The sequence below is a fragment of the Carettochelys insculpta genome, chromosome 7, assembly GCF_033958435.1.
Source record: "Carettochelys insculpta isolate YL-2023 chromosome 7, ASM3395843v1, whole genome shotgun sequence".
Lineage (NCBI taxonomy): Eukaryota > Metazoa > Chordata > Testudines > Carettochelyidae > Carettochelys > Carettochelys insculpta.
In genome coordinates, this window is record NC_134143.1 from 1,886,620 (window position 1) to 1,910,667 (window position 24,048).

Genomic DNA, 24,048 nt, shown 5'->3' on the forward strand with positions numbered 1-24,048 from the left:
GAGTCTGAGTGTAGAAAAGGACTTTTAAGAAAAGAGGCAGAAAAGTCAATTAGCAACAGCTTGGGAAAATTATCACACCCAGAGTTCACAACCAATCCTCAAGTAACTGGCCCAGGTCAACTGCATTGAGCAATGTCCTTGGCCTGTGAGGCTCACCAGTCCAATACAGTCAAACCACACACCTGACGTTCTCTGCACCTCGGAATTCAAATGCCTCGCTTATGACTTGGTCCAGTCCATGTGGGCACTGACACCTCACGCTGATGTGTTCCCTTATGTCACCTTTGCTCCCGTCCAGTGTTCTGCTTGCTCCTTCCAGCCCTCTGCCAGTTGTCCACCTTCTACTCCTCCGACCAGCTACCCACTGGTCATGCCACCTGTTTGTCCCTGGCTACGTCTACACGTGCCCCAAACTTCGAAATGGCCATGCAAATGGCCATTTCGAAGTTTACTAATGAAGCGCTGAAATGCATATTCAGCACTTCATTAGCATGCGGGCAGCAGCGGCGCATTGAAATTGACGCGCCTTGCCACCACACAGCGCGTCCAGACAGGGCTCTTTTTTGAAAGGGCCCCGCCTACTTCAAAGTCCCCTTATTCCCCTGAGCTCATGGGAATAAGGGGACTTCAAAGAAGGTGGCGTCCTTTTGAAAAGGAACCCCGTGTGGACACGCTGCGCAGTGGCAAAGCCCATCAATTTCAAAGCGCCACTTCCACCCGCCTGGTAATGAAGCACTAAATATGCATTTCAGCACTTCATTAGTAAACTTCAAAATAGCCATTTGCATGGTTATATCAAAGTTTGGGGCATGTGTAGACATGGCCTTAGATACATACATATATGTATGTGGAGAACCAAGCAATAAATAACAGCACGAATTACATTGCATTTTGACTGAATCCCCACTAATACATAATACTTTAAACAAGGGAGCCCTGTGCAATCCATGTCTTAGGCAGTTACATCGACTGCCCTGTCCCCCACAATGACTTGGGGCATTGGTGAGATTTCACAATTCTTCTGCTGAGTGTTAGTATAAATTGTGATTTTACAACAATGTGTTTACAATCGAAAAAATCTCATTGCTTCCTTGCTACCCATCAGGCTTTCTTTGCAAGGTATCACACATGCACACCTTTGCATTCTCATGCAAATGATCTCTGGGCGACACATCCCTCCCAGCCTTCAGCAGCATTGAGTTCCTGCTGGCACATTCCTGACATAAGGAACCTAAATTGTTCTATCCAGAATCAGGCCTAATTGGTGGAGAAAACCCTGAGGGGTACAAGAAATCATCCCCTTTTTTGCACCTTGCAAAAAGAGACTTGCGGAGAAAAATCACCAACTTGAGCAAGTTCCATATTTGTGCTGCAGCTGCCGTCAGTGTTCTGTGTAAGGTTTGGGCTTGTGTGAGTGCTCAGCAGAGATTCCAATGCTTCCCAGCTGGTTAGCAGAGCATGTCCACCTCCGTTTCTTGTGTCTACTCATGGTGTGCATTTGCTCAGGCATAAGGTCCGGGGGTTGGGGGGGGCAACAGAACTGTGGCTGTGTCTACACGTGCCCCAAACTTCGAAATGGCCATGCAAATGGCCATTTCGAAGTTTACTAATGAAGCGCTGAAATGCATATTCAGCGCTTCATTAGCATGCGGGCGGCAGCCGCGCTTCGAAATTGACGCTCCTTGCCGCCGCGCGGCGCGTCCAGACAGCGCTCCTTTTCGAAAGGACGCCGCCTACTTCGAAGTCCCCTTATTCCAATGAGCTCATGGGAATAAGGGGACTTCGAAGTAGGCGGCGTCCTTTCGAAAAGGAGCCCTGTCTGGACGTGCCGCGCGGCGGCAAGGAGCGTCAATTTCGAAGCGTGGCTGCCGCCCGCATGCTAATGAAGCGCTGAATATGCATTTCAGCGCTTCATTAGTAAACTTCGAAATGGCCATTTGCATGGCCATTTCGAAGTTTGGGGCACGTGTAGACATAGCCTGTGAGAGGTCTTTAGGGAAAGGACAGGGGGCCATACTCCACATTCCCACCAGGTTGGGATGGGGCTGGGATTATGAGGAGGTGGGGGCAAGGGTCAGGTCCAATACGCTTGGGTTAACTGGGGGCTGCAAGAAAGGAAGGAGGGGTTGGGGGCAGACTGGGTGGGAGCAGGGCAGCCATGTTAGTGTAACCCTTCTATTAATGCCAGATGCCTGCCAGAAAGGCCGGGTTCAACTCTTGTGGGGTTTTCCTGTAAAGGATACGACCAACCGGCTCGAGCCCCCACCCAGTGGCCTGGGACAATTTCACCCCTGTGCTGGGTGCCTGTAAGGCAGTTTTCCCCCCCTCGCAAGCACAGAGTCTGAGATAGAAATGGCTTGTTTAATGACCATAACCTACCCCCAGGTTACAGTGACAGACGCAGTGTATCTAAGCAAAGAAGAGACAAACCCCCTTCACCCAGATCCCATCCCCACATGCAGAAGAACCCAGTCTCTTGCTGGGGCTCTTGGCCCTTTACCCCACACACAGTTACAGAATGTACCTTCTGCCATGCAGTCCTGAACACAGAGCCCACAGATACATCACCAGGGCAGTACTAGCTGTTCACTTGTCTGCAGCCTCCCCTCACTACCACCAACCATAGCCTGCCGCTCCTCTCATCAGCCACCCTCCATCATCATGCACCCAACCCCACTGCTTGGAACTGCCCTAAAGGAGAACCCTGCAATTTCAGCTGTGAAGGGCCTCAGCTGCCACTCTGTGATTTCAGCTGCTGGTATCTCTTACATGTGGGCTGTGTCTACACGTGCCCCAAACTTCGAAATGGCCATGCAAATGGCCATTTCGAAGTTTACTAATGAAGCGCTGAAATGCATATTCAGCGCTTCATTAGCATGCGGGCGGCCGGGGCACTTCGAAATTGACGAGCCTTGCCGCCGCGCGGCGCGGCCAGACGGGGCTCCTTTTCGAAAGGACGCCACCTTCTTCGAAGTCCCCTTATTCCCATGAGCTCACGGGAATAAGGGGACTTCGAAGTAGGTGGCGTGCTTTCGAAAATGAGCCCCGTCTGGATGCGCCGCGCGGCGGCAAGGCTCGTCAATTTCGAAGCGCCGCTGCCGCCCGCATGCTAATGAAGCGCTGAATATGCATGTCAGCGCTTCATTAGTAAACTTCGAAATGGCCATTTGCATGGCCATTTCGAAGTTTGGGGCACGTGTAGACGTAGCCGTGGTTTCACAAACACCCTAATACCCAAGTCTATTTTTCAACAGGTGGGGAGGACTAGTTAAATCAGGCTTATAGCTACACAGCCAAGGCAGAGGCAAGGCCATGGCACTCGACAAGCTGGCTCAACCAATGCCCCTCCCCCTCTTTCTCACAATGTTTTAAGCCAAGGAGCCCTGTGTAATCAATGTCTTAGGCAGCTAAGGCGACTGCCCTGTCCCCCACAACAACCCAGAGCACTGGTGAGATCTCACAAGTCCCACACTGAGTGTCAGCTTAAATTGTGATTTCACAAATACATGTTTACAATAGAACAAATCTCACGGCTGACTTGCTACCCATGAGGCTTTGCCTGAAAAGGTATCACCCATGCACACCTTTGCATTCTCATGCAGATGACCTCTGGGAGACACGTTCCTCCCGGCCTTCGGCGGCGCTGCGTTCTCCTGCTCCCTGTTCCCCGCGCTGCCAGGGACGGGGGGGCTGCTGCTGCCCCCCAATTGGGCGGCCCACCTCCTCGTCCGGCGGCTGCTGCATCCTCACCCCCCAGGAAAGGTAAGGGGCTTCTGAAAGCAGCGGTTGGGCCCCCTCCACAGGCCTCTTCCTGTGGAGTGGCTTGGGAGGGGTGAGTTTGGGCAGGGCCCTTCCTTTCCACTGGGGCTCCAGAGGGGTGGCTGCATAGCCGGGGGGGGGGGGGGTGTTAGGGTGTGCCCCTGCCCCGCCCCTGCAGCCACCCCCCCCCTTATTGCCCCCCCACCCACACCCAGCCGCCGCTGGGGGCCCCTCCTCCACCTGGGCCCCCTTCTAACCAGCTGCCCCTTCCTTCTCCCCCTGGTTTCTTAAAGGCTCTGCAGCAGCTGCTGTGGGCCCCCCCCCCTCAGGCGCACGTGGGCACCCCCACCCCCCCATTTCCCCCAGGTTGGCTGTGCCCACGCCCCCTCCCACCCCCTTTTATTTTTCACTTCACCCAAGCGCCTGAGCCCCAACCCCCCACCACACACACATAAACTTTAATCCCTCACATCCCAGTGCAGAAAAGGAGCCATCTGACCATCTTGTGCTGGGAGCAGCGGCCATCTTAGGTCTCACCTTCCCCTGACCTCACTGCCCTCGCTCTGCCCTTCCCCCACCTGGCTGGGTCCTCAGCCTGGCCGGTGGGGGAGGGGCAGCCACGCCTCCACCCTTCCTTCCCCTCCACTCTCCTCCCTTCCCCCGCTCTCTCTTAAAGGCCCCACGCCCAACAAACTTCCCCCATCTCACAAACCCGCCACCATGACCCCCACACCCGCCGGAGGGTCATCCGGTGACCCCCTCCTCCCCTTGTCTTCCACTGTCACCCCTCCCACCCCCGAAACGGCGGCCCACTCATCCAGGGCCGCCCAAGACTCTGCCGCCATGTTGGCTGAGGGCGCGGGCGCAGGCTCCGGGGTTCCCACCACCTCCGCCGCGGCGTCCTCCAGCAACCTGGCCCCGCACCCACCCCCGCAAAAGGGCAGGAAGGGCCAGGGGAAAAGAAAGGGCAAGAGCCCCGCCCGGAAGGCTAAACCCCCCGCGGCGGGGACTCTCCCCCCCGCTGCCCAAGCACTCGCCACAGCCTCCCCTTCTCCCCTTCCCCCTGCTCCCTCCACCACCCCTGGGGGCCCCGACATCTCGGCCCCCAGATTGTATGCCCAGGCGGCGGCCGCCGCCCTGCACCCTGCTCCTTCCGCCTCCGCCAGGACGACCATCCCCGACGGTCGCGGCCCCTTCCCCGCGCTCACCAGGATGCACGGGGTCCGCTGCCTCCTGGTGGCTGCCTCGCCCCACATGGAGACCTACGTGCTGGCGTTGGCACGGGTGGTGGGGTCCGCGGCCATGGTGGCGGCTCCCAGATGTTCGGGAAGATCGTCTTCTTCCTGGCTTCGGAGGCCGCCGCCCAGGAGGCGGTGGAGAGGGGCCTGGCGGTTGGGGGCGTGCACGTGTCCCTGGAGCCGCTGGAAGACCTGGGCGTGCGGGTGGTGTTCTCGTCCGTCCCGCCCTTCCTTCCCAACGCCGCCCTTCTGCCTTTCCTCACCGCCCTGGGCCGGCCTTTGACGGTCCTGAGTCCCCTCCCCCTAGGCTGCAAAGACCCCGCCCTCCGGCACGTGCTCTCCTTCCGCCGGCAGGCCCGGGTCCAACTGCCGCCGGCGGCAGCACAGGGCGGGGTGGCCCAGGAGGGGACTATACTGGTGCCCTATCAAGGGGCCCAGTACCGGGTCTTCTACACCCTGGGGGAGGCCCGGTGCTTTGGGTGCCGGGCGGCGGGGCATGTCCGGAGCGATTGCCCCCTGGCCCGGCACGAAGAAGAGGAGCCCGGGACCTCCTCCGACCCGGGGGGCGTCAGCCACGAGACCGGCGGCGCCCCGACCGTGACAGGCCCTGGGACCGCCCCTCCTCTTTTAGGCCCGGACGGATCCATCGCCGCTCGGGCGTCGGAGGGCGCCCGGCAGCATGGTGCCAGGAGAGAAGAAGCGGGCACCGGCGCCCGAGCGGGCACAAAAGCCAGGCCCGTGGAGGAGAGGGAGGCAGGGCCGGCGGCAGGACCAAAAGAGGGCCCACCCCAGGGCGGGTCGCCCCTCTCCCTCGCCGCCCCACCCCCCTCCTCCCTCCCTCCCTCCTTGTCGGCCCTATCCCCTGGCCCCTCCTCCTCTACTGCCCAGCCCGCCTCCTCGGAGGGGTGGGTATTGGTGGGGGGGAAAAGGAAAAAAGGGGGGGCGCGCGTCCGGCACCCCACCCCGCCGGAGGACGGGGTGGAGGTGCCGCGCAAGGCACCCAAGAGATCTGCCAGCCCCGCTCCACCCGCCGAACCCCCGGCTACCAACCATCTGCCGGGGGTGACGGAGGTTGCAGCCGCGGCGGCCGAGGAGATTAACACCCCCTCGGCCCCGGAGCCAGAGCCAAAAGAGGCCGAGACGGCCCTTCCTGTGCCCGCGCCCTCCTCCGACACCCCTCCGGCCGCTACCCAGGCGGCTGTAATGGAGCTCCCGGAGGAGGTGGCTCCCGGCCTCGCCTTCCTTTCGCAGGAGGTCGAGGCCCTGGGCCTCACCCCGGTGGCCCTGGATGTGGAGGGCCTGCTATTGGAGGCCTGTGGGCCGCCCATGGACTCTCCACTCCCGCTCCCACCCTCCCCCTCTCCTCCTACCAGTGATACCCTGACTGCCACCTCCCTCTGCCCTGAGCTGTCCCAAGGGGCAACCCCTCCCTCAACTAGGGACAACCCCCCGGCGGAGGTCAGCCAGCCCCCGGATGCCCCAGGGGAATCAGGACTCCCCTTGCCCCCCCCCTTCATCCCTGGAACCAAAAACCCCGACACCCTCTCCCCCGACCTGCTGGCGCCTCCCGCTGAGTGTGCCGGCACCTCAACCTCTACCCTGCCATAGCCTGAGGAAGCCCCGCTCCTGGAGACCTCCTTGGCCCGTGTTTCCGCCCTTGCTCCCACCTTGGCCTCACTGCTTGCCACCCCTGCCACACCCCTTCCCGGCTAATGCCCCGCTCCAGAACCCGCAATCCCCCCCACTCTAAACCCTCCCCTTCCTCCCCTCCCCCCACCCCCTCCTTTCCTTCCCCCCCACGACCCCTCCCTTCCCCCACCGATCTCTACCTCCCCTGCCCCCATCCCTCCTCCTCTTTTCTACCCCTGCCCAGTCATACCTGCCCCCGAGGTCGTAACTCCTCGGGAGGCCCCTCTTGCACTGCCCTCTCCCAGCACTTCCGGGGCTGGTCTCCCTCCGCCGCCCCCATCCCTCCCAAACTCAGGCCCCAGTCCCTACCCCAACCTCTTCTCTGGCCGAGGGGCCCAAAAGAACGCGAGGCCGACGGGTTCTCAAGACCCCGAGGCCTCGGCACCCCACGCGCTGGCGGGTGAGATGCGCCAGTTCTTGGAGGACGTTCGCGGCTCCAAGAGCAAGGTTACTCTCGCCCTCCAGCGGTGGGGAGACTTCCATTCTGCTTTAGAGTCCGTGAGGGCCCTTCTGAGGGAGGGCAAGGGGACCGGGAAGAGGGACGCCGCGGTCTACCAACTGGCCCGTGGCTTCCGCGATGCACTCGTCACCTTCGGCGTGGCTCACGGTTTGCTGCATGGCCCCACGGGAACCGCCGACGCTCCCTCTGGCGAGGATCCTCCCCAGCCCTCCAAATGGCGCCGTTCATCTTTGCCACACTAAACGTCAGGGGCTGCGGGTCGGGTCTCCGCAGGTGCCGAGTGCTGTCCTTCCTCCGAGAGGGCGGGTAGTCGATCACCTTTCTACAGGAGACCCACACTACTCTGGCCGCTGAAGCCAAGTGGCGGCTGGAGTGGGGAGACGGGGTCCACTTTAGTCATCTCTCGGCCCAGCGGGCCGGGGTAGCGACCCTGTTCTCCCCAGACCTGCAGCCCGAGGTGCTGGGGAGCGTCGAGGTCATGCCGGGCCGCCTGCTGTATCTCCGGGTGCGGGTGGAGGGGCTGCCTCTCCACCTTGTCAACATCTATGCCCCGACACTCGGCCCGGAGAGAACCTCCTTCTTCCGGCAGGCGGCAGCCTTCCTCGACACCATCGATCCTCGTGAGTGCCTGGTCCTCGGCGGGGATTTCAACTGCACCCTCGAGGAGCGGGACCGCAGGGGGACCGAGAAGTGCCAGGCCGCTGCGGACGTCCTCAGGGAGCTCATTAACCGTCGCTCCCTGGTGGACGTCTGGCGCAGCCACCACCTGGATGAGGACGCCGGTTTCACCTACGTCCGGGTGGTGGGCCATAAACCTGCACACTCCCGGTTGGACCGCATTTACATCTCGCGGCACCATCTCTCCCAGGCCCACGCCTCCAGCGTACGGCCGGCCCCCTTCTCGGACCACCACCTGGTGGCCGTGAAGGCTTCCCTCTTGCCGGGGAAGCGGGGGTCGGCCTACTGGCATTTTAACAACAGCCTGCTGGAGGACGTGGGCTTTGTGGCGTCCTTCCGGGAGTTCTGGCTGGCCTGGCGCGAGCAGCGGCATGCCTTTCCCTCGGCACGGCGGTGGTGGGACCTGGCAAAGGTGCGCGCGCGGCTCTTCTGCCGTGACTATACTCGGGGGGCCAGCCGGCGGCGGGATGCGTTGATAGGGCAGCTGGAACGGGAGGTCCTTGAGCTGGAGAGGCGTCTAGCCGCCAGCACCGGAGATCCATCCCTCTGTGGCACGTACCAGGAGAAGCGGGACGAGCTCAGGACCCTCGACGCCCATCGGGCACAGGGGGCCTTGGTGAGGTCGCGAATCCAACTCCTCCGGGAGATGGACCGCGGCTCCCGCTTCTTCTACGCCCTGGAGAAAAAGAGGGGCGCCAAAAAACATATCCTCTGCCTTCTGGCGGAGGATGGCACCCCTCTTACGGATCCGGTGGAGATGCACGAGAGGGCTCGCGCCTTCTACGCCGCCCTTTTCTCCCCGGATCCGACCGACGCCGATGCCTGCAGGGCGCTCTGGGACCAACTCCCGTCAGTCAGCACGGGCGACCGGGACCGGCTGGAGCTTCCTCTCACTCTGCCGAGCTCTTGGAAGCCCTACGTCTCATGCCCACCAATAAATCCCCGGGCATGGACGGGCTGACCGTGGAGTTTTACCACATGTTTTGGGACGTCCTCGGCCCAGACCTGCTCGGCGTCTGGGCCGAGGCCCTGCAAAGCGGGGTGCTCCCCCTCTCGTGCAGGCGTGCAGTCCTCAGCCTGCTACCCAAGAAGGGGGACCCCCGCGACCTCAAGAACTGGCGTCCCATCTCGCTCCTCAGCACGGACTACAAGATCATTGCCAAAGCCATCTCCCGTCGCTTGGGGTCCGTGCTGCAGGACGTGGTCCACCCCGACCAGACCTACACCGTCCCAGGCCGCACCATCTTGCAGAATTTGTCCCTGGTCCGGGATCTCTTAGAGCTTGGGTGTAGGGACGGTCTGTCGTTCGCCCTCCTGTCCCTGGACCAGGAGAAGGCGTTCGACAGGGTGGACCACGGGTATCTCCTGGGCACCCTGCAGGCCTTCGGCTTCGGACCCCGCTTCGTCGGGTTTCTCCGGGTGCTGTACGCTGCCTCGGAGTGCATGGTCAAGCTCAACTGGACCCTGACCGCTCCGGTCAGCTTCGGACGGGGAGTACGACAAGGCTGCCCGCTCTCAGGACAGCTGTACGCTCTGGCCATCGAGCCCTTCCTCTGCCTCCTTCGGCGAAGGTTGACGGGGTTGGCGCTTCCAGAGGCAGGGCTGCGGCTAGTCCTGTCGGCGTACGCCGATGACGTGCTCCTTGCGGTCCAGGACCCGGGAGACCTGGCGCGTCTGGAGGCCTGCCAAGCTACCTACTCGGCAGCCTCCTCCGCCAGGGTCAACTGGGTCAAGAGCTCTGGCCTGGTGGTCGGGTCCGGATGGTAGATGAGCCGCCTCCCACCCGCGCTTAAGGCCATCCGGTGGAGCGCGGGTCCGCTGCTCTATCTAGGCGTCTTTCTCTCCGCCACGCATCCCTCTCCGCCGGAAAACTGGCAAGGCCTAGAGAGCAGGGTCGCTGAGCGGTTGCGGAGGTGGACAGGGCTACTCCAGGGTCTCTCCCTCCGAGGGAGAGCGCTGGTGTTGAACCAACTAGTCCTGTCCATGCTCTGGCACCGCCTCAGCACCCTGGTCCCACCCCCCGGGTTCCTGGACCAGCTCCAGAGGTTAATCCTGGAGTTCTTCTGGCCAGGACTGCACTGGGTCCCTGCAGGGGTACTCCATCTCCCCCCGGAGGAGGGGGGACAGGGCCTGACCTGCACGCGCACTCAGGTCCATGTCTTCCGCCTCCAGGCCCTGCAGAGGCTTCTCAAGACCAACAGTGCAGATAGTCCGGCGTGGAGCACGCTGGCGCACGCTTTCCTCCGCCGTTACCGAGGGCTCCGATGCGACCGGCAGCGCCTCTATTTATCCTGCAGAGACCGTCCGCGAGGCCTCTCGGAGCTGCCGGCCTTCTACCAGGACCTCCTCCGCACTTGGCGGCTGCTTGCAGCCTCCAGGTCCTTAGGGGCCACCGTGGGAGAAGACCTCCTCGCGGAGCCCCTGCTACACAACCCCCACCTTCGTGTGCAGGCGGTGGAGTCTCGCACGGTGCGCCGGAGGCTGGTCCTAGGTGGAATCACCAGGGTCGGAGACCTCCTGGACTATGAGCGGGGGACTGGATGGAGGCCCCAGCACTCGCCCGGCGCATGGGGCTCTCCGACCTACGCTCCCGCTGTCTCGTACTCCGGGAGGTGAAGGCTGCCCTGCCCTCCACCGCTCACAGTTACCTCGGCCGGGTCCTGCGAGAGGGTGCACACCGCCCCCCTCCTACTCCTAGCCCTCCGGACCTCTTCGTGGGCCCCCGGCTTCGCGATCCTGCCCGCCCCCCTCCCCCCCATCACCTCAGCCGGCTGCACACTTTCCAGCCAGTCCCCTTCCGAACCGCGCCTCGACACCTTCTGTACGCGCTCATGCTTCACACGCTCCACTTCCCCACCCTCATGTCCCGCCCCGATCACAAATGGTGGGACCTCTTGCCGTCATCGGAGGGTGGGGAGCCCCGGTGGGCCGGCCTCTACTCCACCTTGGTCCCGCGGCCCGCCGGGGACATCAGCTGGAGAATCCTCCACGGAGCGGTGAGCACGGGCGTGTACCTGGCACGGTTCACCCCCATCCCAGACACCTGTACCTTTTGCAGCACGAAGGAGAACCTGGCACACATCTACATCGAGTGCGCCAGGGTGCAGCCCCTCTTCCGGCTCCTCCAGAACCTCCTCTTGAGGTTCTGGCTGCACTTCTCCCCACACCTTCTCATCCTCTTAAACCCTATCCGTGGCCCCACAAAGTCGCGGGACCTCCTCGTCAGCCTCCTCCTGGCCACGGCCAAAATGGCCATTTACAAAACCAGGGAGGGGAGGCTGGCAGGGGGGGTGACCTGCGACTGTGGGGCCTACTTCCGTTCCTCCCTCCGCTCACGAATCCGAGCAGAGTTCCTCTGGGCGGCGTCCACCAACTCCCTGGACGCCTTTGAGGAACGGTGGGCGCTGTCCGGGGTCCTCTGCTCGGTGTCCCCCTCTGGCTCCCTCATTTTAAACCTTTGACCCTCACTCCCGCTCCTGGTTTTTCTTTCGTTGTCCCCCGTATTTACTTGGAACCGGGCTGTTTTTAATGGGTCCCCTCTCATTGTGAGAGGGGCCTTGTAGCCGTGGGCAGGCTACGCCTGCCCACTCCCCCGGCATCCAATAGGTACATTAGGGACTGTGGGCGGATGTGTGGGGAGAGCTGTGGGACACTGTGGAGGACATGTTGGGCAGCGGCTGTAGAAGTGGCTGGTGAGAGAGTGGGCGGCTGGGCCAGCTGGGTGGTCACAGCCTGTGTGAGGGTGTCCAGACAGCCTCTTATCCATTTGGGCTCCATCTGACCTGGTGGTATCCCAGGTGGGTCCCACGAGGCTGTTCAGCTCCTGGAGGTGGGGCAGATGGTGGCAGCATCATGGGCTTGGCAGTCGACTTGCCACAGTTCCTTCATTTTGCTTCGTCGTTGGTCTGCTTTGCAGGTGGGGTGTCCCTTGGAGCTCAGGCTAGTCAAGAGGTGGCTGAAAACTGCAGCATCCTGGCACCTGCTTGTCATGTGGAGCAGTAGCTCCTCATCCCTTCAGAGCACCAGAATTCCTTGGCCTTGGCCTCACTCCTGGCTGGGTTTCTGAAACCCCTCAGATGGGTTGAAGGGGAGGGTCTGGGGGATTCAAGGCTCCAGGTCATTGGCCATGGATTCCCACAGGATTGGTGTGGGGAGCCATAGAGTGCACTGGATGGTTTCCTGGTGGGAGCTTGTGCTGTCCCTGCTGCTAGCACCCTCTCAGCTTCAATCCATGGGGTTTCTGGGTCCCTGCATCTTTTAATGCAGCTGGACACACTGAACACAGAGCCCTGCTTGTGCTGGCAGAGGCATCTCCGCGTGACAGCCAGCCAGCACCATGGAGGACCCCCTCTTTCAGAAGAGCGACGCACAGCTCATCTCCATTCATTCTCTTTCAAAAGAGCCTTTCAGTGGAAGCGGCTCTTCCTGAAAGGGGAAGGGAAGAGGGATTTTGAAAGGAGCACCATGTTCTTTCCAAATTCCTCATCAATTTGCCCCATTGAAGCCCTATTGAAAGACTGTGTTCTGTGTGTAGATGCTCCACAGCATCCCACAGAAGAGCCCCTCCTTTCAAAAACTAATGCAAAAGCACATGCTAGTCTATGTCTACGCATCAGCAGGTTTTTAAGGCAAAGTTGAGGCTCGTTTGAAAAATCCCACAGGGCAGCTCCACACAAAACACTTTCCTCCCATGTTAAATGAGAAGTACACAGCACTTTCCCTGGCAGCTGTCTCCCTCTCCCAGATGAGGAAAAGCGCCTCTGCCAAAAGAATCTTTCAGAAATAAGGCTGTGGCCACACCTGGCCAAAACTTCGAAATGGCCATGCTAATGGCCAAATCCAAGAATACTAATGAGCACCCCCCATATAGCTGCGCAGAGCCACACACATTTGAAAGCCACACTTTACACGTGCTACAGCCAGAAGCATGCGAATGCTAACGAGGTGCTAACCATTCAATTCAGTGCCTCATTAGTATTCTTTGATTTGGCCATTTGCATGACAATTTCAAAGTTTTGGCCAAGTGTGGCCACAGCCAGAATGTGGGTAGATGCCTCAGGGGCCCTTTTTCCGAAAATGTTGTCCTCATGGTGCTGGATTTTTCAGTCCCTGGCCCTTTCCTTCCTCAGAGTGGGGATTGTGCGGCCACTCTCCAGAGGAAGACCGGACCAGTTATTTTGAGCCCCCTTTTTTGTGGCTCTGATTAGCATGGACATGGCCCTCTGCAGTCGCTCAGAGATGAACCAATGCAGTGCTGGCCTCCATTAACCCCTTCCGACATAACAGCACTCCTAGTGGGGCGAGGTACAAGGGCTTTAGTTGGAGGGAGGTACAAGGGCCCCAGTGGAAGGGAAGTACAATGGCCCCAGTGCGGGAGGGAGGTACAATGGCCCCAGTGGGGGGGAGGTACAATGGCCCCAGTGGAAGGGAAGTACAATGGCCCCAGTGGGGGAGAAGGAGGTACAATGTCCCTGGGGGGTGGGTAGAAGTGTAATGGCTCCAGCATGGGAAGGAGGTAAGTTGTCCCCAGAGTGGTGAGCTACAATGGTCCCAGTGGGGGGAGGCACAAAGGCCCCAGCAGGGATGGAGGTACCATGGCCCCAGAGGCAGGGGGAGGGAGGTACAATGGCCCCAGCAGGGATGGAGGTACCATGGCCCCAGAGGCAGGGGGAGGGAGAGGTACTATGGTCCCAGTGCGGGGGAGGTACACTGGCCCCAGCAGGGGAGGGGTGGAACAGTGTCCCCAGCATGGTGAGCTACAATGGTCCCAGTGCGGGGGAGGTTCACTGGCCCCTGTGGGTGAAGGGGAAGGTGCAATAGCTCCAGGGAGGGAAAGGGGAGGTCCAATGGACCCAGCTGGGGGAGGGGGAGGTACAATGGTCCCAGGGGAGGACAATACCCACCCCCCGTGCCCCTAGTGTGTTGTTCTCAGACACCCCCGTGGGGCCGCTCTGTCCCTGAGGGGGGGGCTGCCCAGGGCCCTGCTGCGATGGCCAGACAGGATTGGGCTCTCCCCCAGCCAGGTCAGAGCAGGTCTGAGAGAGGAGAGAGAAAGTGAACAAGGAAAATGATTGACTTGTTCCCATCATATAAGAACTGGGGGCCACCGAATGACGTGAATGAGCAGGAGGTGTAAAACAACTAACAGGAAGCTCTTCGCCCGGCACACAGCCGTCCCGTGGCTCTCCCTGCTGGGGGAGACTGGGACGGCCAGGGCTATAGCAGGGATAAAAAAGCTCGATCAGTTCATGGAGGTTCGGTCCAGGCTGGGAAGGAATGTTGTCCCTGGGCTCTGTCTGTCAGGGGCTGGGCATGGATGGCAGGAGAGAGATCGTGACCTGTCCACTTCACTCCCTCTGGGGCACCAGGTATAGACCACTGTTGGCAGACAGGATACTGGGCTGGCTGGACCTTTGGTCTGACCCAGTACGGCCGTTCTTAGGTTCTTATCCATGTGGGGCTCCCCTCACCCCACGCACTGCCAGCCGGAGGCTGCAGGCACTGCTGGGGAGCCAGTCGGAGTCAGACCCATGCCAGGAACCAACCACCGCCTGCCTCTGTCCACGGCACTGCCCAGGGTGTGGTCACTGACAGCCACTGCTGTGTCTGGTCGGGGAGCGAAATGAAATAAAATGAAAATGTTCTTCTATTTGCAACTTGTTGCAACGATATTTTCTGATTTAGAAAGCTGTGATTATTCCGATTTTACATTGAACTTTCACTGGGCAGAATGGTCCCCCTCCCCCACCATCTGCTGCCCCAGGGCCACAGTTGCCTCGAATGTTCCCTGGGGACGTTGAATACATTTTGCTCTGAGCACCAAGGCCTGGGCAGATGTGCACCTCCAAGAGAAACACCGGCTGCTGCCTGTGGGGCTCTGCTAATTAGCCAGGCAGCTCCTACATCTCTCCTGAGCAGCGTCCCAAGCACACAGCTTCCAGGGACACTGCTGGGGCCGGGGCTGAGGAAAGGGGAGGGCAGCAGAACCCCACCAGCTGTCTGGGCGTGTTCCTGACCAGCCTCGGCCCACCGAGCATTCACCAGGGTCTCTGGCCTTGGGAAGAAAGCAGCCTTGTAGCTGTGATGGCCGAGTGGTTAAGGCCTTGGACTTGAAATCCAATAGGGTTTCCCTGTGCAGGCTCAAATCCTGCTCACAGCGAGGGCTGCATTTTAGCCACATCCTGTAACCAGGACAAGACAGCAGCACACACCCTGAGACACTGCCCAGGGGCTGTCTGTGACCAGTGTGTGGAAGAGGTCAGGGGAGTCTGTGCCTGGGGGAAATGCTGACCCTGGGGTGTGGTCACTCCTCTGGCTGCTGCTGTTCCCAGCCTGTCTCCTTTGTCAGCCCAACAGTGCTACACTCACCTGTGTAATGCCCTGGGAAGCAGTGGACAGCCCTGGTTCAGCTGCAGCCAGTGATACGGCAGCTGCCTCTAAGGGAGGGGCCTGTTCCCAAGGCTGGCTCAGGGGCTCTGGTCTCTCCCAGCTCCTGAGCTTTGCAGTGCAGAGCTGGGAAAGGGACAGACACTTGCCCAAGGGGGAATGAATGTCACAATCTCCTCTCTGCGCCAACAGCAATTGACTGATTTACAGAACTAGCCCCAGAGCCTGGGGCAGGTCTCTGTGTGACTGTGCCTAACCCTGTGCAAGCTCTGGCTTGTTTTGTGCTTGTCTCCAGCTGGGGAACAGCCTCTTTAGGACACATCTGCTGCCCCACAGCTGAAATGCTTTGGGGAGGAGGCTGGACTCAATGTTCTCCTGAGGTCCCTTGCAGCCCCAGGATTCTGTGGTTCTAAGCCCATAGCCACAGGAATGGGCCTGGAAAACACAGGGTCTGTCTGGTGGAAGCTTTGTGGGGCCAGGTGCTGAGAAAGCCCCGGGCAGACAGAGGGAGTCCTGGGAGACACAGGATCTGCAGAGAAGCAATGAGGACACAGTCCATGCTGCCAGCTGAGGGTGAGAGGTGTCCAGAGGGCAATGCCAGCCAGCCCCAAAGGGTAAGGGGCAGGTGGGGAGGGCTGGAGCCATTGTTCAGGGCTCTGCTTCCTGCAGTCTGAGTTCAATGTCAGAGGCACCTCCTGGGGCCGCCTTACTAAGGCACAGCCCTAAAGCTCTCTGAGCTGCTTCCCTCTCCTGTCCTGCACGAGAGTGAGTGGGGTGACTGGCGCCTGGTGGAGCCAGGCCTTTGGCCCAGCCAGATGGAAGGGTTCAGGCGATCGGTTGGTGCGCTGGAACTTGGCAGTGTGCCCAGAGCTCCCTGGAGTCCTGATGCTGGTGTGATCTTGTGAGCCTGGGGCAGCCCTCCCTGGAAATGCCGTGTCTCTCCTGCTGAAGGCTCTGGTGCAGAGAGAAGCGATTTAAACTCCCCGCTCGCATGTACACAGTGCTCTTCTGACCCCAATAGGCCCCCTGCCACCCATCCCTGCAGTGTGGGAAACAAAAGTTTATGAGCAAGAGAAAACAAATGAACAGGACGGGAGGTGTTACATGGTGTGTCACAAGCATACGAAGCCTTCAGTAGCCTTCTTCCATGCCGTGCTGGGGAGTTTGCAGGCAGGTAAGTCCCTCTGCAGCCACCCCTAGCTGGCGCAGGTCATTCAGTGCTTTTCTCAGAGCGCTGCTTGTTGAAAGGTTTCCCGAGAGGCGAGGAGCAGAAACCTGGGAAAGATGCAGCTCCCTCTGACCTTCCTGGTGCCATGTGGCTTGTGTTTCCTCTGTCCCAGCCACAAGCCTCAGGGTTATGTGCACAGGAATGGCCAAACCCACCTGCTGAGCCTTCAGCTGCACCCAAAGTTTGCATTACCCCCAGTTCAGCCAGGGAATGCATGCAGGGCTACGTCGAACACTCGACTTTTCCTTTCGGTAGGGGTGTGGTAATGAGCGAGGCTGGAAGATGCTACTGAGCTGCTGCCATGAATATGCAGTGCATCATTAGCATAATGGTGGACATGGAATTTGAAAAGTGCCACTTCCATATTGCGCACTGCTGTTTAGACGCGGGCCTAGCAAAAGGCCCCCCCCACCCCCCCTCTTCAAAAGCACCGTCTTCCGCTTTGGTTTTAGGAAGGGGCTGGTGTAGGCACAGCTAAAGTGATGTGTCAGGGCATGCCCGTACTGCACAGAGTTGTGAGTGGGACATTTGAAGTGGGTCGGGAGAAAGTTTGGGTGTGTGGATTGGCTGTTTACAGTGTAGGACTGCTGAGCCTGAGAGGCAAAGGGCGCTGCTCCATCTACTTGAGCTGGGACAGTCACTTGAGGGTTGGTTATGAACTGTGGGTGTGGTATTTTCACCAGCTTATGCCGTAAGACTTTTCTGACTCTTTCATTAAAAGCTTATTTTCTCCACTCAGACTCTGCTTACAAGTGAGGAAGCATGGCCTTTCCGAGGCGCCCAGGGGTGTTTGACTTTCCCTGGCTACTGGGTGGGGGCTCAAGTTGGTTCTACGTGAGACAGATGAAAAGGGACCCAAAGATAATGAACCCGGCTCTTGTTGCTGCCGACTCTTTATGACCCAAGGGTAACATGACAAAACTGTAGACTCTCTTATCAGACCGAGATCCTTTGTGAGTGCCTCAGAAAATCAAAAGGCACCAGTCTTTTTCCTAGAGTACGAGAACAGGAAGGGTGAGACCTGAGCTGCTGCCACCACTGCACTTGGGGAAACCAGGAGCTACCAGACGGGGCCCAGTTTCGTGCTTGTTACCAGCATAGACTCCCCAGACATCAAGCAACACTGTCGCAGCTCAGATGAACCATTATGAAGTATTTCTTCCCCACACAAAGATCAGTTGTGGGTGTTTAGCGGTGGTATTGGTGCAGGCGTCCAAAACTGTTACAAAAGAAAGAAAAGGCAAATTCTCATCTAATTCCTAAATCTTCTCGTGCTGAGCTAGATGGGAAAGTTTCCCTTCCCCTAACTTCTCGTAGTCTGTGCTTATTGGGCTGCTTTTCCAGTTAGGCCGAATCTAAAGCTGTCTTTGTCTTTCCAACATTGCTGTTGCCTTCAGTGTAGGTGCAGGAGGAGAGAAGAAATGATGACATCATTGTCCCTTATTTTACACTTTCCTCTGGGTGCCAGAAAGATCCATGGTGTGTCCGAGAGCCAGGCAGCTCCTGGTGTCCAGCCCAGTGAGCAGCTGCCGTTCATGGGAATTGTGAGCCTGTTTCCTACATCTCCCTGGCTGGGGACAGTGACCTGGTCCAGGGCAGTGACTCTGTCCTGTTCCCTGCCAGGCTCTCAGCCTCCTGCCCAGATTAAGGGAAACCAAGGAAGGCCTATAAAGGCCTGCACGGGGCTTGAACCCCTGACCTGGGGGCTATTAGCACCACACTCTAAACAGCAGAGCTCGCAGCCCTGTGAGGAAAAGCTTCCCAAGGGGCCTTCTGGAAATGAGCAACAGGCAGCTGCAGGGCCCCTGGCCCCTGAATGAGATTTTCTCCCCTCCCCCACCAGCCTGGCCTCCCCTTTCTCCCTCTGTCACCCATCCCCCACTGCTCTGAGCCCAGCTAGGGGGGTCCCCTCAGCCCCGTCTGCCCCGTGCCAGCTGTCCTGGGCCCCTGCAGTGTGTCCCTCAGACCCTGTCGCTCCCACCCCTCCCCACTGCCCTGATCCCCTTGTCCCCTCAGACTCTGCCGACCCCCCACTGCCCTTTTCCCCTCCTCCCTCAGCCACAAGCCCAGCCGGGTTCCCCCCACACCTGCCACCCCTCCCCCCTGGCAGCCGCCCTCCCCCTCCCTCTCCACTGCACAGTCACACACTGAGACCTTGGCCCTGCCCGGGGCTGTGTCAGAGCAGAGACAGCCTGTGGGTGCAGCCCCTGCCCCGGGGGATCCTGTGGCTGTGTCTTCATGTGCCTCTTCTTCCGGAGGCCTGTGGGGAGGAGAGGAGAGAGCAGCAGGCTGCTGGGGGCAGAGCTCAGGGGAAGAGGCAGAGCTGGGAGAGGAAGAGGTGTCATGGGAGGAGGTGGAGCACAGGTGGCCTCAGAGGGACCAGAAGAAGCAAACCAGGGCCCCTCCCACTCCTAGGGAGCTTCCAGCGCTGGCACCAGCCTCCCCATTGCAGCTGTCACAGCCCACCTGTGTGCTGAGTCTGCACTGCCCAACCACCACCAGCACCAGCAGTGCCGTGGGAAAAGCTGTCTGGTTGGCAGGGCACTGTCTGCACCAGGGGTAGGTCAGTGTCCCTCTTACTCAGGAGGGGGTGTGGGTTTTCCAGCCCTGAGTCACACAGTGACACTGACCTGGTTCTCTAGGCTGTGCAATGAGTCACCCCCATTGGGAGTAAAACTGCTCCAGCCTCTGCCTGACAGGATCCAAACACCACTGAAGCCAGGCAGGCCCTGGGGTGGGCTGGCAGGAGTCAGGTGCGGGCAGATGGCAGAGCTTAGCTGGAGCAGGCACCATGTCCTGGTTGGTAAAGAACCTGCCTAGTAAAGGGGAGATCCTTTGTTCAACCCCCAGTGGTACCTGCCTGCTGGCTTCAGGAACACGTGGTGTTGCCCCTCCCAGAGGACAGGACACGGGGCCAGGTCGACCTTTGGCCTGACCCACAATGGACATTTGGATGCTTTACATGGTGCTGACAGGCACTGACCATAGAGGTGCCTGTCTCCATTGCAGTGTGAGTGCCCTGGGGTGGCGCACTGTGCTCCAAGCACCACCCAGAAACCCCAGAGTCACCACTGCCACATGGCATGAGACGTGTGACCTGGACTTCCCAATGTGCTGGAAGTTCCCAGCAAACCTCTGGCGAGGACCAAGGGCTGACACTGCAAGAGAGGGGTTTGTGGTGAGTCTGAGGGACAAAGACACCGGGGGGATTGCCCTGTGCAGGTTCATATCCCGCCAGCTACAGAAATGCTGGAGTCCTGGTGGCCACCACTTGGGTGCTGAGCACCTTTGTTACCAAACAAAGCCCCAGGTGGTCTTGTTATTACCCTCTTGATACTTCTATGCTCCCGTCTCACTGCACTTCTTAAAGGAGTTCCCTCACGCACCACCTGGGCTTTGCTGAGAGCCACCGACCCCATCCCTGGCACCTCTCTGCCTGGGCACAGGGGGATGGGGGAACTGCAAGCGAGATGCCATGAGCAGAGACCGCAGAGTGTGGGGGAGGGAACGAGCCCTGGAAGAAACGACCCACACTCCTGAAGGGAGGGATGGGACAGACAGACAAAGGGGTGAGAGCAGCGTTCCTTTTCATTTCATCTTTCCATGTGCAGAATAAATCGTATGTGCACGAAAGCAAGTGCGGATGGGCACCACCAATAAAAACACTCGCTGCCAGCTGTGGGTGCTCTGCTAATCAGCTGGGCAGCATTTGAATTTCTGTTGTGTGGCCACTCAAGCACTCAGCTTTTAGGAAGCACTCGTGAGAAGAAAACGCTCCTGGGAGCTGCACTCTCTCATGCTCTCAGTGATGACAGCCACCCACTGAGATGCGGGTGTAGCTTTACTTTGATGGGCCACTGATCCTGAGCCACTTCCAGTGAGCTGTGACAGGTGAGCACACCTGAGAGCCGTGCTGAGGCTGCTCTCGGTTATGCAGAATCTGGGCCGACAGGGAAAAGTGAAAATGTGACATTGTTGCTCCTTTTGGTTCTCCCATAAATTTACTCGGCACAGTTAGGGTCTGTCCCCCTGGAGTTGTAGCCAGACAGCCAGCCCCCTCTCAGACCAGCATTGCTGGGAACACAAGGGAGCCAAAACAACAGGGCACTTAACATAAATTCCAGCACAGCCTTTGAAGCTGTGAGAAGCACAGGTGTGCTGCTACAATGTGCCTCTGGGAACATATACAACGATTAGGGTCACAGCAGACAGAGAAGCTGTGACAGACATGGCTCTTAGCCCCTACTAAATAACGTGATGCACACACACCAACATCCTAGGTGGGAAAATATTTACCCTAATAAAAGGAATGTCCAGTAGTCGAAACTTATTGTTTCTCTCCCTTGCAAGTGTAAACTACTCTTGCGAGAGCTGGCGTCACCCAGACAGACCAGCCCCAATTTGGCATAAGAAAGGAGAAAGAGAATAAAGGAGTACAGAGGTATAAGTATGGGACCTACAGCTCCATGATTTTTGAGTGCTTTTCACTATCTATCTGCTGGTCAGATAAGTGACAGCCTCCCAAGGCTTCTGCAGCTAAAAGGGTCCCTAAGCCTTGTCCCTTATTCATCTTTCCGCGGAATTGAGTGACCGATCCTGGCTTGGCACCGCTGGAATCGAGAGATGCAAGGAGGGTAAGAAGCACCCACACCTGATCTCCTATCTTTAGTGTACACATATTTTGAAATAGACTCTATACTTTGTTTTCTTTCTTTGGGATCGTGGCTTCAGTTTTGTAACTTGTTTGTGTGTGTAACATCTATACATTTAAATAAGTAGGCACTAGCAATTTTGTAACCACATGATTAGAATCTAGGTTAATAAATTTTGGTAACCGTTTGTGCATAAGCCTGACTTGTTTCTCTGGTTTACTGTAAAGCAGCCAACACAATTAAAGAACCTCAGCCGTTTTGGCTATAAAGCCTGGCCATTAGGTGAGAGTACTAAGAGCCTAGCGTTGAGTTGCGCCGCCTCCACGGGGCAAACTCTTGGGGCGCCTGTCAGTCAATCCTGACTGCCCACTGCGAAGGGGCTCTGAGCTCTAGCAGTTAAAGTCACGGGTGTTTAGGACCTTGGGGCATCCGTCAGCCTAGCCCGGGCTGCCCGCCGCAAAGGGACAGTGCGTCCTAGCGGTTAAAGTCACGGGTGTGGAAAGGCTCTTAGTGCTGCCATTGGGGCACCTGTCAATCAGTGTTGACTGCCCACTGCGAAGGGGCTCTGAGCTCTAGCAGTTACAGTCACGGGTGTTTAGGACCTTGGGGCATCCGTCAGCCTAGCCCGGGCTGCCCGCCACGAAGGGACAGTGCGTCCTGGCGGTTAAAGTCACGGATGGTATAAAACGGGCATAGCTGGCACCTCACCAAACATCCTTGGCCATCGGCTAACACCTGTTCTGTCCTTCCAATGTATTTGCTATCCTGGAATGATTGCATCCCACTGATTGTCCTCATTTCACCAGGTTTCTGTGATGCCTATTATGTTAATCTCCCCCTTAATACCAGGTACTCGCGTCCACCCATCTTACTAGTTCAACTTCTCGCATTTGTGGAGAAGCACTTTAAAGTGACGTGCATGTAAAGCAAGGACACGTCAAGTGAGATGTGCTGGCCTTGCACACCACGCTGACGGACGTGTGCTCCCTCTGCATCCACTCAAGGGCTGCTGTGGTTCAATGGGCACAACCCAAAAGTCCTCAGGACACAAACGCATTTAGCAAAAGTAGCCTATGCTTGGAGACCAAGTGGGTTAAAAGCCTCTTGCAGCTCTCGAAGCTGGAGGAAGGCCACTCGTGTGTCTGGTTTGATAGCTTAGGTGGCCCAGTGCTGGGGCAGGGTCTTGGCCCCCTCTGGGTTCCAGCCTGAATCAAAAGAATATGGTGCCCATGGCGAGCAGAAAATGGCTTCAGTCCATTAACCTGTGGGTGATGAGGCCAGCATGCTTCCTCGGCACCACTTCACATGCTCCCCAAGGGCCACAGCACTGCCTGACGAAGAGAGAACCCCCTAAATGTGGCCAAATGGGCCCAGGACGGACACAGTTGGTCACCAGGAGCTGCAAGTCTCCACACATCATGTTGCTGTGTTCACACCCTCTGCCCCAAGGAAGTGAAAATGGGGGAGGATAAGGGGAGAGTCAAGCTACCTTGTCCGTTCAGATCCCGGCTCTCTGCCTTTTGGGGGGCTCCTTTCCAGAAGCCTAATGGTAAAATTCTTCTGCCACTGTTCTTGGCTCTGAACCCTGGGGAACCAGCCCAGAACTCCCGCTGCAGAGGCTGATTGTGGCAGCTGCTGCAGGGCCCCCAAAAGCACACGGCCTCGTCCCCATTTGTCCCTGTGCATGGACCAGCTCTGATAACAGACACGCCCCAAGAGGGACCCATTCATTTGCTTCCATTTACCCCCAGCTCTGCCCTCTCCATGTCTGCTGCCTTTTCCAGGCGCACACCCAGCCGGCTGCAGTTCTCTCCTGGAGGCGAAGGGAGAAGAGTCGCTCTCACATCGCAGGAGCTGACAGGGTTTGAGTCCGTGGAACGGGGCCCTTGGCTTTGCCTGCCCACCAGCCTCTCTCCTCACCTGGCAGCTGTGCGCACAGGCAGGGGGAGTAGGGGAGCCCCTGTGTCACTTATGGCCCATCTCCGGCAGCTCTGTGCACCTGACTGGTTGGGGAAACCGAGGCAGGAGTTTGACGCTCACTGTCGGTACGTTCGCAGCAGCTCATCGGTGCTGCAGTTCTGGGGTGTGCTCAGAGCGACTCCGGGAGTTCCACACCCCAGTGAGAGGAGACGGGCGGTTGGCGTCACCCAGCTCTGCCCTCCTGCCAGGCTGGTGTGTGTGGAAATGCCGCGATTTCTTCTGCCCATGAGGGGAGGGTGGGAAAGAGCCTCTGCGAGATCCTGAACACGGACTTATCTCATGTGACTGGAGAGGCTGAAATGAGGCTGGTTCCTGTGGTCACAATGTGTGTGTGAGGAGAGGGGTTTGAAGCTGCGTCTCCCACCGAGACCCACTCAAGGGAAACACAGAGTCTGGAGTCAGGCACTTGTGAACACTTGACACACATATTTGACTGACACACATTGACTTGCACTCGACTCCTTCGACCCTGTGACAGAGCATGAGGAGCACTTGCCTTGTGTGAGAAATCACAAGCTGCCCGGCTGCCTCCAGCGTGGGCTGAGCTCAGGGGCAGTCGGCTCCCTCACTCAGTGCATCCCAGGGCCAAATCAGGGCAGGGCTGGGTGTGGTGCTGTGTCTGAGGCCCTGTGCCCCATTAGCTGTGGGCTTGGTCAACTGCTCAGGAGAGATTCCAATGTCACTCAGCTGATTAGCAGAGCTCTCACCACTCAGGCTTTTGTTTCCATTGGTGGTGCACATCGGTACATAGTTCAGAGCATATGAAATGTATTCCACACATGGATGGAAGAGGCTGGAGGGAACATTGTCTGTGGGTGCCCAGCCAGGCCAAGGGAGGGCTGTTCGGTGTGTGCTGGGCCTCACTGGGAGTTTGGGGAGGGCAGCTGGGGCTGCTGAGCTGGGTGTGTGGCTGGTTTCTTGGGTTACGTCACAGTGGTTTTCTTTTCTGAGGTGTGGTGCTTTTTGTGGGGGTAACTC

General features: G+C 58.6%; 1 non-coding gene across 1 annotated transcript; it reads left to right on the forward strand.

The window, feature by feature from the left end:
• The first annotated feature begins 14,901 nt into the window (after positions 1–14,901).
• On the forward strand, positions 14,902–14,983 carry TRNAS-UGA (transfer RNA serine (anticodon UGA)). The gene has a single exon. It is a non-coding gene; the product is annotated as a tRNA-Ser (tRNA).
• Positions 14,984–24,048: the final 9,065 nt, after the last annotated feature.